We start from the raw sequence: 14,621 nt of genomic DNA, 5'->3' as shown, positions 1-14,621 counted from the left end.
CCCTTTAACGAAAACTCAAGATCTTCACAATTTAACATCGCCCAGGCCTTTAGATTAGACTGACCGGAAAAAAAAAATTGATGTCATAAAATTTCTAGGAGCAGTTCGTTACAGCGTAAAATATGTCACTTCCTGTTGCCAGTAGGTGGCGCTATGACTATAACTGAATATAGGCATATCAATCTGTTCAGGTCAGGAGTCTTTTCAAACATGTTAAGTTTAGGGCAGATTGGAAATTGTATGTCTGAGTTATAGCAACTTCATTTTTCATGACGAAACATCGAAATTCGTCAGGCCGCCACGGACAGGCCCTTCAACGAAAACTCAAGATCTTCACAGTTCACTATCGCAAAGGCCTTTAGACTAGACTGACCAAAAAAAAAATGTCGATGTCATAAAATTTCTAGTGTTAGTTTGTAGAAGATTATATGATGTCACTTCCTGTTGCCAGCAGGTGGCGCTATGACTATAACTGAATATGGGAATGTAGATATGTTCAGGTCAGGAGTCTTATCAAACATGTGAAGTTTGGGGCAGATTGGACATTGTATGTCTGAGTTATAGCAACTTCCTTTTTCATGGCGAATCATCGAAATTCGTCAGGCCGCCACGGACCCTTGCTGACCTTTGAAGCGAGAAACCTCCAGATCTTCGCAATTTAACATCGCAAAGGCCTTTTGGATTAGGCATACCAAATATGGGGTTGATCTGAATAAATCTCTAGGAGGAGTTAGGTTAAAATCTGACGCATGGAAATGCTTAAAAAATTACACAAATTTTGCTAATAAAATTAAAAATATCTTACTTCCTGTTGGGTTTCGGATTTTGCTCCAAGAGACTTTTTTGTAGGTATTGGGGAGTTACATGTGTTTACCGATTTTCATACATGTACGTGAAACGTAGCTCGAGGCGCACACCGTTAAACGTTCTATTGCTAGATTCTGAGCATCTGAGAGAATAAAACATTTAAAAGTTTAAATAAAATGAGATGATACTGATCAGATGATGTTGCACAGGATGATCATTAAAAGCAGGGGTTTCTGAATGAAGGACCAGGGTTGTAGTTTTAAAACAAACATTATTTTATAATCATTAAATATTAGTTTTTTTATTTTACAGGTACAACTGTAATTTACAGCAATAATAGCTGGGTTGAATTTTTTTTTTAGTTAAAAGAAAAAACTAATCATCATGATAAGTAATAATAAGACCCTGAATGAGATTCAGCAGCAGCAGTTTTAGACATTTTCATCGTGGCGTGTGCAAAGTCACCATTACATGGGAAAAATAAACTGCAATGTATATTTTAAACATATTTAATGTAAATAAAAAAGATCAAACTAAAATTTAAAGATGTTGTTTGTTCCTGCCTGTCATGTGACCATCTCGCACATCGGAGAACCGTGAACATGCAAATATCTTGTGAAGTTATTGAATATGGAATCTCAGGGCGACTTTGAGGGCTATTTCATTCACAAAAAAGTTTGCACAGAGGGGGTGTTGGAGTATAAATGGTCTGTGGTGATGATTCATCCATGGTGTGTGTGTTTGTTTGCTTTATTATCCGCTGATTTCTGGATATTTGCCTATTTTAGAGAGATTACTGTGTGTTTGTGGTTTTTCGGCTTCTCCATCCCAGTGTATCTGCCGTCTACCACCACACACACACACCACACACACAGCACACACCACACACACACACATATATATAGATATATATATTATATATACACACACACATACACACACACACACACACCCACACACACACACACACACAGGAAAATGAAAACCAGACACCACACACACACACTCACTCACCTCAACTCATGTCTGGTTTTTATAGCAATGTTTAACAGATGCATAAACCGTTTACGATGATTTGGAAAACCCGGACACACACACCAGATCTGATATGTGTGTGTGGTGTGGTGTGTTGATATGGGTGGGTGGTCTGCAGCAGAGCAGGGGAAGAATTCAGAAGAGGACACAGGAAACATTTCTCAGCACACACAGGAAAACAGAGAAACAGATTCATGTAGATGCAGAGGGTCAAATTCAGCCCTCTGTTTTATTTGATTATTTTCCCCTACACTTACCATGTTCCAGAATCTATGTTCGGTGTGTTTTCTGGGGGGGACTCAAACTCAGGCCGTTGTGGTGCGAGCGTCGAGACCCAGCAGGCCGATTAGAGCCTCGTCAGTCGAGAAACCTTTGAATATTTTTACGTTCTTCCTGATCATTTTCCCGAAGACACTCTGACGTGATCATTTGAGACGCTGTTACCACATTTACTCTTATATCGACCCCAATCCTTGTGCGGAGTATTATCTGGCCTGCTTCCCTCCATCGTGACCTCAGCGCATTTCTGAAAGAACATCAATACTGAATATTTCTGGGCCTGATTAAATGTCTGTGTGTTATTGAGAAAGACAGTCTAATAGGATTGTGTTTAAATGAGCTGCGATTTACACAGATTACTTTGTTTGTGTGTGTCTGGAATTATCATTTACTGTGTGTGTGTGTGTGTGTCCTGCTGTGGATTACAGAGGTTGGTTTTTCCACTGATCCAAAACACTCCTCTCACTTACACACAATCCACAAACACAGTCTCTCTCTCATCTAGACTTTTGGCTAGGCATCCACTAACTAAAAATATTCACTTATTTTTAAAAACTTTTAATATTTTTTTAATATTACATTTTAAACAGTAATAAAAATAAAATCTAATCAAAAATTTATTAAAACAACAATGTTAATATGTGTTAAATGTATGTTGCGTATTAATAGTTTTAATAATTATTATAACACTATTAAACAATAAATACTATTAAATACAAATTATGAAAAGTACTTTCAAATCTGTATATTAACTACGAATGTTTAATATTATTATTTGATGTCTGTGTAATGTGGTTTTAATAATAATAAATCTTAGTAATACTTACTAATAAATATTTTAAATTATTATATAAATTTAACTTTAATTTTTTTTTTATTATGTGTGTTATAGGTTAATCACCTGTCTTGTGTGTTGAGTCTGAGGGGGGGGGGGTTTACATTCTCTCTGTTGGGGTTGTGTATGACAAAACAGAGATATTTTTTATTTTTTTTTATGTTTGTTTTGTATGTATTTTTGTTGTGTGTGTTGTTTGTTTATTGACAGAGTCTGATTCATTTTTGTGACCTGGTTTTTGTTTCACTGATTAAAGGACATCATTGACACACACACATGTTCCACACGTGTTCCCGTGATCCGCTGTAGATTCCTGTGCTGTGACATCACTGTGCTGGGTTTGCTCTCTCTCCCGCAGGCGCTGTGCATTAACGTCCAGTCGAGCGATTTTGTGTGCGAGACGCTGGCGCTGGTGTTTCTTGCGGCGCTGATGTGAGCTGTGGGACCCACACCGGTGACCCCGAGCTGCCACTCCCCGATCGCTCTGGCCCCAACACCACAGACAGAACACCGCAGGTGGAGGTTACCTCATGCAGAACCGCAACACAAAGGTGTGCACATCAGAGGACACGTTTTATATACGACATCAGTATACTACGTTTACTGACGTTTGACCTTTTGACCTACAGAACTCCCGAGGTCAGGGTGAAGGTTTGCCGTAGACAGGGTGCACTACATGGCCCCCGCCCTCGGCGTTCACGCATAATGGGTTTCTATTTAAGACCGCCTCCATGGCTCGACCAATCACAGAGAAGAAGGGAAAAAGAAGGTGAGTCCCAATCAGTGAATTGGACATTTTTTTGAAAATGCTATGTTTAAATGTGCATACAATGTTTTTTCATCTGATTCTGTCTGTCCGTTGTCCGTCAGAGTTCAGTCGGCGCTGGTGTGTACTGAATGACGGGGAATTTTAGCTACTATGAAAGTGACAAAACGCGGTACTCCGAACGGAGGATTGAAGATGAAGGAGATCGTCCTGTCTGGCTGTCAGCCCTCCTGAGACTCATGGGTAATCTGCTCACAGCGTGTGCTTAAGGGGGACTGCCACCGTTCTGACAGCCTGATTATATAAACGTCTCTTTCTGCAGGTACGATTACACGTTTGAGCTGTACTCGGGGGCCCGAGCGCTTGTATCTGTTCGGGCACTGATAATCCCGAGGGGCCATGCGCGAGTGGGTCAAATCCATCGCAAAAAGGTGACGTCACACCTGTTTCGAAAAAACCGATCAATGGGTTTGAACAGCGTCTCATTTTCACGACTTCTCTCTGTGTTACAGTCGTTCATTCCCGCGGGTTGCGGAGGATCTGTTACTGAAGGACTTTGTGCGCATCGGGCCGGCTGCGTTATAAAGGGGGGGGGGGGACAGACTGAAACCGGGAGATGTCCAGACTGGGCTGGTTCTGTTTGGTGGGGTCCAGCCTGCACATCCGGCTGGAGGAGCACACCGCAGACGAGACCATCGACCTGCAGAAGCTCCTGGAGCTCTGTGAGTCACAAAATGCCACCAAAATCAACAAAATGACTCCAAAACCCAACAAAAATGCAACCAAAAAAAATGGCATCAAAATCAGCAAAAATACCACAAAAATGAAACCAAAAAATAATAATGCAACCAAAATCACCACCAAAACCAACAAAAATAGCCACCAAAATGAGCAAAAATGCAGAATTAGATTAATTATGACGGTCACCATTAAAGTCAAATGTGAAAATTAATGGAACGTGTTGATTGTGGCATTTAGGGTTGCAAAGGGGTGGAAAATTTCCAGAAAATTTCTTGAAACTTTCCAAAAGTTTCCAAAAAATCCTGGAAATTTTCTACCTTATTGCAGCCCTAGTGCTATTAGGTTTAGATCTGCTCACATTATACCAAAGATTCCTGTTTAGCTGTTGTTTTTTGCAGTGTTGAGCATCATAACCAATCACACGTTTCTGTTGAGTGCATGAATGTAGTGGCCAATCAAAGCGGTTTAAATTAGTCACTGGTGATTAAGAAGTATTTGACATAAAAAGACAACACAGAGGCAAAAATAGATTTTATGAATGTGAAAAATGCTCCTGGAAGGGAATCAATTACAGCTGCCAAAATATTGGCCTTTATTGGAAAAGTTTATTATTGACCCTGCTGTGAAGTTTGTGATGTGGAGTTCTGAATCTAAACTGAGTGTGTGTGTGTGTGTGTGTGTGTTTATTCGAAAAGAGCCGGAGAATGAGGGTCTGGTTCTGGTGGAACGAGGCAGGACGCTGTACATCGAGGGCGAGGCAGGAAGCTGGACTTCCAGGGCTGGGCAGCAGCCATTCCAGAGGGCTGCTGGGAGTTCTGGAGACAACACTGAGTTTGCAGCAGCAGCTGACGGAGGCTGATATTCCCGTGATCGTGGAGCGCTGCATTCATTTCACCACTCAATACGGTACTTTATTTTCAAACTCAATACACGGTACTTATTTATCAACTTTATTTCTGCTGTACTGTACTCAGGCTTGTTCTTTTCTGACCCAATTCTGTTCTGACCCAATTCTGCTTGATTCAGTTTTTCTACTTCATTCTAATCTCCTCAACTCTACTTTGTTTCAACCCCAATGCAAATCTGGTTGTGCAACTCTATTCTACACTCTTAATTCTGTTTTAAAACTCTTTCTGACCCAGTTCAGTTTTTTTTATATTTTGTTCAGCTGCTGAGCTCTCTCTGATTAATTTTCATGATTCGTTTTGGGACTGATTTTGCCGAGCGTTTGTGAATCAGGGGACGGTCAGACAGAACTTTTGTTCAGGAGGAAATGCACCGAGTATCACATGATAGAAACATTAAAACAAAAAAAGCTTGACACAATAATGGACTTGAAAGCAGTAATGAACTGAAATACTACCCAGAAAAACTTGTAATAGTTTGTAATAGTTATAGTTCTAATAATGAGTATATTGTTTAGGGGTCCATTAAGCATCTTAAGTGTGTGTTCCTGTGTGTAATTGATGTTGTTTGTTTGTGTGTGTGTCCTGCAGGTTTGACCTCAGAGGGAATCTATCGTAAGAGTGGCGGTGAACAGTTAAGATCGCTGCCCTGCTGGAGGATGTTCAGTTCAGACGCAACGCCAGATGTGTTTGGCTGAAGGAAGGTTGAACATCAGGTGGATGGATGTCTCCAACGTTCCTCAAGCGCTTTTTCAGAGACATCGAGGAGGGATTGTTTGGCCTGGATGCGCACAGCTGGCTCAGTGCTACAGGTTTAGAACACTGGAATATTATGATATTATATATTATTATTACGGCAAGACGCTACAGCTATAATTTTAACTAACAGATATCACCATATTTTCCGCAGCTGATGAATTATATTATATTAAGACAATTGTTTTTTATTACAAGATTTTGAAATATTAAAATATGCTTTATCTAATTAAATATGCACTCATTTGCATACATTTTCAGAACAGAAATCTGAACATTGGTTCAAAATTCTTGTTTGATTTTGTTGACATATGAGAGTTAAAGGTTTTTATAGAGGGGATTTTAGATGTCTCTTTTTATCACTCCATAAATCAGAAAATACTGTCAACAGACAGGAATAAAAAACAATTTTATCATGTTTTTAGGAATAAAATTTAATCAGTGTTAATGATGTATGAACAAACCCCTCAGTAAAACACTTCAGAATATAGATATGAATAAACCCCTAAGTTTTGGTGTATTTAAGTGCTACAGAAGTGGAGAAACAAACTCTGAGCCTTTAAAAATATGCATTTTTGGCTTGTTTTTAGGAATAAAATGCTGTATATATCAGTGTGAATGATATATGAACAAACCCTTCAGTAAAATCCTTCAGAATATAGATATGAATAAACCCCTAAGTTTTTAGGTATTTAAGTGCTACAGAAGTGGAGAAACAAACTCAGAGCCTTTAAAAATATGCATTTTTGGCATGTTTTTAGGAATAAAATGCTGTATAAATTAGTGTGAATGATTTATGAACAAACCCTTCAGTAAAAAAACCTTCAGAATATAGAGAGGAAAAACCCCTAAGTTTTGGTGTATGTAAGTGCTGCTGAAGCATAGAAACAAACTCAGAGCCTTTAAAAATGAGCATTTTTGGCATGTTTTATGAATATAAAATGCTGTATAAATTAGTGTGAATGATTTATGAACAAACCCTTCAGTAAAAACCTTCAGAATATAGATATGAATAAACCCTTAAGTTTTGGTGTATATAAGTGATGCTGAAGTGGAGAAACAAACTCAAAGCCTTTAAAAATATGCATTTTTGGCTTGTTTTTAGGAATAAAATGCTGTATAAATTAGTGTGAATGATTTATGAACAAACCCTTCAGTAAAAACCTTCAGAATATAGAGAGGAAATAAAGAATAAACCCCTAAGTTTTGGTGTATGTAAGTGCTGCTGAAGCATAGAAACAAACTCAGAGCCTTTAAAAATGAGCATTTTTGGCATGTTTTTATGAATATAAAATGCTGTATAAATTAGTGTGAATGATTTATGAACAAACCCTTCAGTAAAAAAAAACCTTCAGAATATAGATATGAATAAAACCCTTAAGTTTTGGGTATGTAAGTGCTGCTGAAGCGTAGAAACAAACTCAGAGCCTTTTTAAAAATATGCATTTTTGGCTTGTTTTTAGTAATAAAATGCTGTATAAATTAGTGTGAATGATTTATGAACAAAACCCTTCAGTAAAAACCTTCAGAATATAGATATGAATAAACCTAAGTTTTTTTGTTTTTTGTTGGTGCTGGAGTGAGTGAAATATATATTTTTATTGTTATTGTAATGTAGCGAATGTATAAAGTACAGTTAAATAAACCCTTAAATGTATATTTTTGATTTTTTTCACTAGTTTGAACAGAAGACAAGTGAAGTGAAATAATCCAAATGTCATATTGTGTGTGTGTTCAGCTTTTTCAGATGAGAGCAGTCGGATCTGTCAGTATCGTCTTCTGTTCAGTAACCTTCCCCGAGTCAACCAGGCAACACTACGAGCGCTAGTTAATCATTTATACTGGTGAGATAAAAGCTCTTCCCTCTTCCTCTTTTCTCATAGAGCACTTCCTCATAGCTGTCCTTTCAGAGAAGTTGTTGAAAGTCTCTTTCAGACCATTTCTGATGTGTGTGCGTTTGCAGCGTCCAGCGGTTTGCGGATCTCAATCAGATGAATCTTCATAATCTGGCCATCGTGTTCGGGACCGACTCTCTTCCAGGCGGATGGGAAGGACTACAGCGCCGGTCGGGGTCATCGAGGATCTCATCCAACACTACGTCACTATATTCGATGTACGTTTGCATGTGTTTAGAAAATTTCTTGCTATGTTTCCTGTGACTTTATTTTCCCAGCACATTTTAAAGTAAGGTTATATTAAGTGCACATAGTTAGAGTTTGTGTAGAGCTGATAAAACAGTTCATTATACATTCAGCACCAGATACATGCAGTCACTAGCGCCATCTACTGGTGAGATGAGGGTAAGAAAACTGCAGTGGATGGGTGTGTGTTTGTGTTTCAGGTGAACGAGCAACAGCTGAAGAAGCAGTTAGATGAGATCACATACATCATAAAGCTCAGAGACAACCTCGCGCCTAAAGCTGGAACGGTACGAGTTGCAATTATCGTGCTGTTTACCAAGTCATGCATCACTTTTTTTTTATTTTTACAACCCTAAATTACTGTATTTGCAGCAGCTTTTCTCAAAAATGTATATTTGCTGCATTTTTCATGTTAATTTGCAGTAAAAAAACTCACCATAATAAATTGAAATCTGAAATTAGTAGCAGTAAGAGTAGTTCTCTGTAAATTATTTTGTGCTTGATGACTGAAATCAGTCGTTTTTGTGCCCCCTGAACAGGCTGGAAAGACAATAGAGAAATGTAAGCTGTGAGTGAATGATTTGGAGAGATCACTTGAAAATTTGATCAGTTAGTTTAGGCTCAGAATTATGGATTTTGATTTGCTAATATTGCTTTTTTGCTTTATAATATTGCTTTTAAATAAGAGAAGACTGCAACCTGCTAGAAATAACGCAGCTTTTGGTTTACTCTGCATTAATTCTGATCGCAAAATCATGGAGTAACTAGATCAAGAATTCCCAAACATTTTTATCAACCGATCTCCTTTGAGTTAAAATATTTACTTGAAGGTTTTGAGTTAATATTGCAGTAATTTAACAACACATTTGCATGTTCACAATTTTTCTGATATCAGTTAATGGTCACATTTTTTCTTCTATCTTAATTTTGTTTTAATTTTTAAATGATTTATTTGATTTAATTTTATATTTCTATGATTTTTAATTCATTATTGCCTTTTAATGAAATCACCAACCTTTTCATCAGGTTGAGTATAAAAAAAAAAAAATCACATTAACGGAGCACCTTGAACCATCACACCAGCACCCTAGCAACCCTATAGTATCACCCACAACACCTTAGCAACACACTTTGAAGCTCTCAGAACTCTATGCATGTGTATCGCAGCACTCTGGTGACACTCGCAGGAAGCACTGCTCATTTCAGTCAGTAAATATTAAATAGTTAATTGTTTACTGTTTGTTGTAATTATTTATTTAGAGGCTTTGTTATTTGTGGCTTGTGTGTGTGTGTGTTTTAGGGCAGTGGTGATTTTATCTGTACAGTTTACCTGGAGGAGAAGAAGGAAACAGCTGAACAGCATGTAAAGGTGCGTTTGACATTTGAACCTGAAGGTCAATTGTATCATTGCACAAATACATTAGTCTGTTTTTTAATTAAATGTTCACGTTCAACCCCCAGATTCCCGCCACGATGACGGCAGCAGAACTGGACCTTTGAGGTTCTGGGACAGACGGAAAATCAGCGTTAGGGAGAAAGACTACTGGTGCTGCTTCGAGGTGAACGAGTGGGGGGGGGGCAGGAAAGAGGAAATGGGTGAGTCACAGAACGCCGGGTCACCACGGTTACCCGTCATACACAGGTTACAGTAACACAGCGGCTCACAGGTGTGTGTGTGTGTGTGTTTGTGTGTGTGTGTGTGTCATAGCGGGCCGCTGCACTATCAGGAGAAAGTGCTGCCCATCTTTCATTCTCTGGGCATCGACAGTCACCTGCTGGTCAAGAAGCACTTCTCCATGGAGGCCATGCTGGTGTATCTGGGTAAGAGACTGAGTTTTAGTTTGGAGAAATAAAAATGTTTTAATGCTACTAAATGTAAGCGGGTTAATGTAGAACAGTGCTTCACAGACGTTTCCTACAACAATATTCAAAGACTAATATCTGCTGTAATGGGCATCTTTTTTAGAAGTTTTGATCTTAGGCTCATAGTTTCTGTGCATTTAAATTTCAGGATTACAGGGGTTTTAAAAGCTAAGGGTTCCCGCACTTTTAAATCAGTCGGTTTGTAAAGACTTTTCTAATTATTTGTGATTTACTGGGTTAAGGATAAGGATTTTAAAAAATATTCAATACTTACAGTTTCTACCTGATAGAATATTTTTAGAAGTTGACATAACTAAAAGAATCTATAGTCATTATATTAATGACCTTGGTGTTTGATTAATTTGGGATGGTGTGTATGACTTTCTTCTTTCAGATGAATACAATCGGAGTTATATTTAAAAATGTCTTGGCTCTTCCAAGCTTTATAACGGCAGTGAATGGGGGAAATTCAATAGTCCAATAGAAGTTCTAGTAATCACACTATTTATTTATTTATTTTTAATTTGTAATAATCTCTATATTTAGCTTTTCCAACAAGCTTTATAACGGCAGTGAATGGGGGAAGGATATAAAAAAAAAAAAATAGAAACATTTTAGCTCATTTTAATGCTTGTTTTGTTTTATATTAAATCGTTACATCATCTTGAGGACCTTGGAAGATTATTGAGGCCCCCTAGTGGACCTTGGACACCTGGTTGAGAATATAATACACTATTATAATTAATAAATGAACTTTATTTAAAAAGTGGTAGATGTCTGTGACAGTGTGTTCATTATAATGTCTATTTGAGAATATTTAATGTTTCTCTGTGTGTGTCTGTGTGTGTGTGTGTGTGTGTGTGTGTGTGTGTGTGTGTGTGTGGTACAGCCAGTAAAGTGGAGGTGTCCAAACACGGTATGATGAAGTTCAGAGAGGAGAGGAGCTTGCTGGGGTTGAGCACCGGGAGCTTCAATGACCGATACTTCATCCTGACCAGCACCTCGCTCAGACTCTATAAAGAAGTCCGGGGGTAAGAGTGTGTGTGTGTTTGTCGCACGAGTTTGTTTAAATCATTTCATTTGGATCCCTAAAAGGCGACTTTAAACCTTTTGCTAAAAATGTGGTCATTGTCCAGCATCTCTGACCCTCGGAATGAGAATGACCTCTGCCTGACCTCTGCACATGTGACATGAGTAATAGTTCTCATCACATAAACATCAGCTGGACACATACACATCAATATTACAGTGTTAAATGGAGTTCTGCAATATTCTGATTAATGCGGTCATGTAAACACCTCAATCTGATTCAGTGGGAAATATATCACCTGTAACACATTAATCAGAAAATCCATATCAGCAGGTTTACAAAAGTCAAGTATACCGGAATATTCTGATGCCTGTACGCATGTAAACATCATCCGAATCCGAATATAGACCTTAAACTGAATTTGCTGTGCATGTAACAAAGTTAGAATGTTATTTTAGTATCACTGACATATTATTATAGTTACATGTAATGGAATGAATGCATATATAACAAACTGTATGAGGTGAACCCAGGACTGAATCAAGGAGTGAATTAATTGATCATTAATTGTTAATTAATTGACCAGGTCATGTATGTTAAATTGGTCACTCAAGTTTTATTCATATTAACTGAAAGAAGAAGTAAAACCATTTTGTGATTTATGTACAAAAAATATGTAAATTATGGAAATTTGAAAACTTTGTTAATTTTATAAAAAAAACAACTTATAAGTGTAAAACATAGAATGAGTTTTAAATGGTATGGACAGCATTTTTATTCAGAAAACATTTTGATGGATATTTTTAAAAAGGCTTCTGGAATAATTTTAGAATTTTTGTTAAACATTAAATTGAAAGTATTTATGTATATTTTTGTATGTTGATTATATTTAAGAAAAAATATTAAATTATTGTAAACGAAGTATTGAAATTATATTGTCATCATAATACTGTTGATTTTGCCAAGAACATAGACATTGCTGCTGATATGGCATTACATTTTTTTTAAAAATCCTAAAATAGTATTACATTTTTTTTTTTTAATTTTTAGTTTTCATTTTGATTTTAAATTTTATTTAAATTTTATATTTATTTATTTTTAACTATATTGTTTTTTTTATTAATTTTTGTGTCAGTTTTAGTTTGAGCTATTTTAAGGTAAAGTTAAATAAAAATAAGAAAATGCTGCCTTGGTGAAATAATTTTTTTTGTGTATTGCTTATTTTATTCATTGTTTGAGTTAATGATAATAATCTTAGTGTGTAAGAGCAAACGAGTGACTGATGTTTTGCTTTGAAACTCTTATACACAGAATCTGCAAAAGCTGCAAAGCCCAGAGCTGCAGTGTGTGAGTACAGATAGTGTGTGTGAGAGCGGCTTCGGAAGACTTTGTGAGATTCCTTCAGGGTTTGGTTCTCTGTGGTCATTAATTCACTTGATGTGGAAACAGTAGAAGTGTGTGTGTGTGTGTGTGTGTGTAGGTAGAGATTAGTGTCCGCTGCGCTCTCTCGCTCTGGTTTAATGGGTTCTCAGGTGATGGTTTCCCTGTAGTTCTGGGTTCTAGATGGTGAGTGTGTGTGTGTGTGTGTGTTTCAGTAGGTTTATCTCTCTCTCTTTCTCTCTCTGTTTCTGTAAAAGGAGAGTAATCGTACCCGAGAGGAGCAGGGGCTGGTCAAGTGTCTGAAAGTCTATCATGGCATCAAAAAGAAGCTCCGTCCACCGACATGGTGAGAACTGAATCTGTTCTAAACCCTAGTGAGCTTTCTAACTAGACAGCATATTAAAGTGCTCATGACATCATCTAGGTTTTTTTTTCATGCATTAACATGATTTTCTCTAAAGCTGCTTTGAAACAATGTGTGTTTTGGAAACTTTTTTTTGCTAATGTCAATCTCACAATAATTCAGATCTTCAAGAGAAGCGGCTGTGCTGTGATTTCTGACCAGTAGGTGTCAGTGTGAGTCAAGACAGAACCAGAGGCGCTCCGATTCAGTGTTGTTTAAGCCTGTAAAGCCTGACATATGAAATAGTTCCAAAAAAATCTAATGTTTTAAAATAGAGGCATTAGATGTTTTCGTGTATCAAATATGTAAATTGTGCTGTAAAAGCTGTTCCATGAATCCTCTAGTTTCTTCTGTTTGAGCCGTGTTTAAATTACATCGAGACGAGCTGCTTCATAAGAGATGTCAGTGTAGTGAACGATCAGGTCAGATGTATTTACAGCATCTCAGAGACAGTCAGAGCAAAAAGTACTCCCATCTGTGCTCTTTGATCGTCTGCTGCATTTGAGGCTTCTTTACACATCCTCCAGATTCAGAGTTTCTCTTCATTTGAGAGCATGTAGACATGATCATCTAGATAACCTTTAATCTCTCTCTCTCTCTCGATCTCTCTCTCGTCTGTCTGTCTGTAGTTGGGGTCTCACAGTCGTCTATGAAAGCGAGAAACACGAAAAGCAGGAGAGACAGCAGTGGTGAGAACACACACACACACACACACACACACACACACACACACACACACACACATATACCACACACACACACACACACACACATACATACTACACACACACACACACATATACACACACTCACTCACCACACACACAAACATGTACCACACACACACACACATATACACATCACACTCCGCACACACAAACGTATCACACACACACACACACACACACACTCCCTCAACTCACTCACACACACATATATACCACCACCATACATACAGACACACACACATATACACAGACACACACACATACACACACTGTCTCTCACACAAAGAGACACACACTCACACACACACGGTCTCTCTCTCACACACACACACACACACACACACACACACACTCACTCTCACACACCACACACACACACACACACACACACACACACACACAGACATGTCAGTATCCATTATATTCTCAGTGAATAATGTTCATATGGTGAGACACTGATCTCTACAAACACTGTGTGTTTTGATGTGTTTCTGTCTCAGGTATCTCTGCTGTGACACACAGAATGAAATGCGGGAGTGGTTTGCTACGTTCATGAGCATACAGGTCAGTCTGAGAGGATCACATCAGCGTTCATCTGATACACCAAGAACTCTAAATGATCACCACGATCAAATCTTGGCAAAAAAATCTCATGACTTTGATTATTGTTTAGTAATATGATGTAAATAGAGCAGTTTTTTCCTCTTTCCTTTTTCCATATTTTCATTATATCAGACTAAATGAGCCAGAAAGCCTGACGGATCAGATATGCTGCATGTATTTATCTCTCTCTCTCTCTGTCTCTCTCTCTTCTCTCTCTCTTCTCTCTCTACCCTTCTCTTCTCTCTCTCTCTCTCTCTCTCTCGGTCAGAACGGAGGTCGTGTGTTGGCCGGCGGAGTGGTTGAAATCTCGTGCGGCGAGTCGTTCTGCGGGCCCGCGGGGGCCGCTGGA

General features: G+C 38.0%; 1 pseudogene; it reads left to right on the top strand.

Moving 5' to 3' along the window:
- Nucleotides 1-5,167: 5,167 nt before the first annotated feature.
- On the top strand, nt 5,168-14,621 carry LOC122147811 (annotated as a pseudogene).

Source organism: Cyprinus carpio, chromosome A15 (genome assembly GCF_018340385.1).
Source record: "Cyprinus carpio isolate SPL01 chromosome A15, ASM1834038v1, whole genome shotgun sequence".
NCBI lineage: Eukaryota > Metazoa > Chordata > Actinopteri > Cypriniformes > Cyprinidae > Cyprinus > Cyprinus carpio.
The sequence above is the reverse complement of the archived record's forward strand: the minus strand, read 5'-3'. Positions and strand labels throughout refer to the sequence as shown.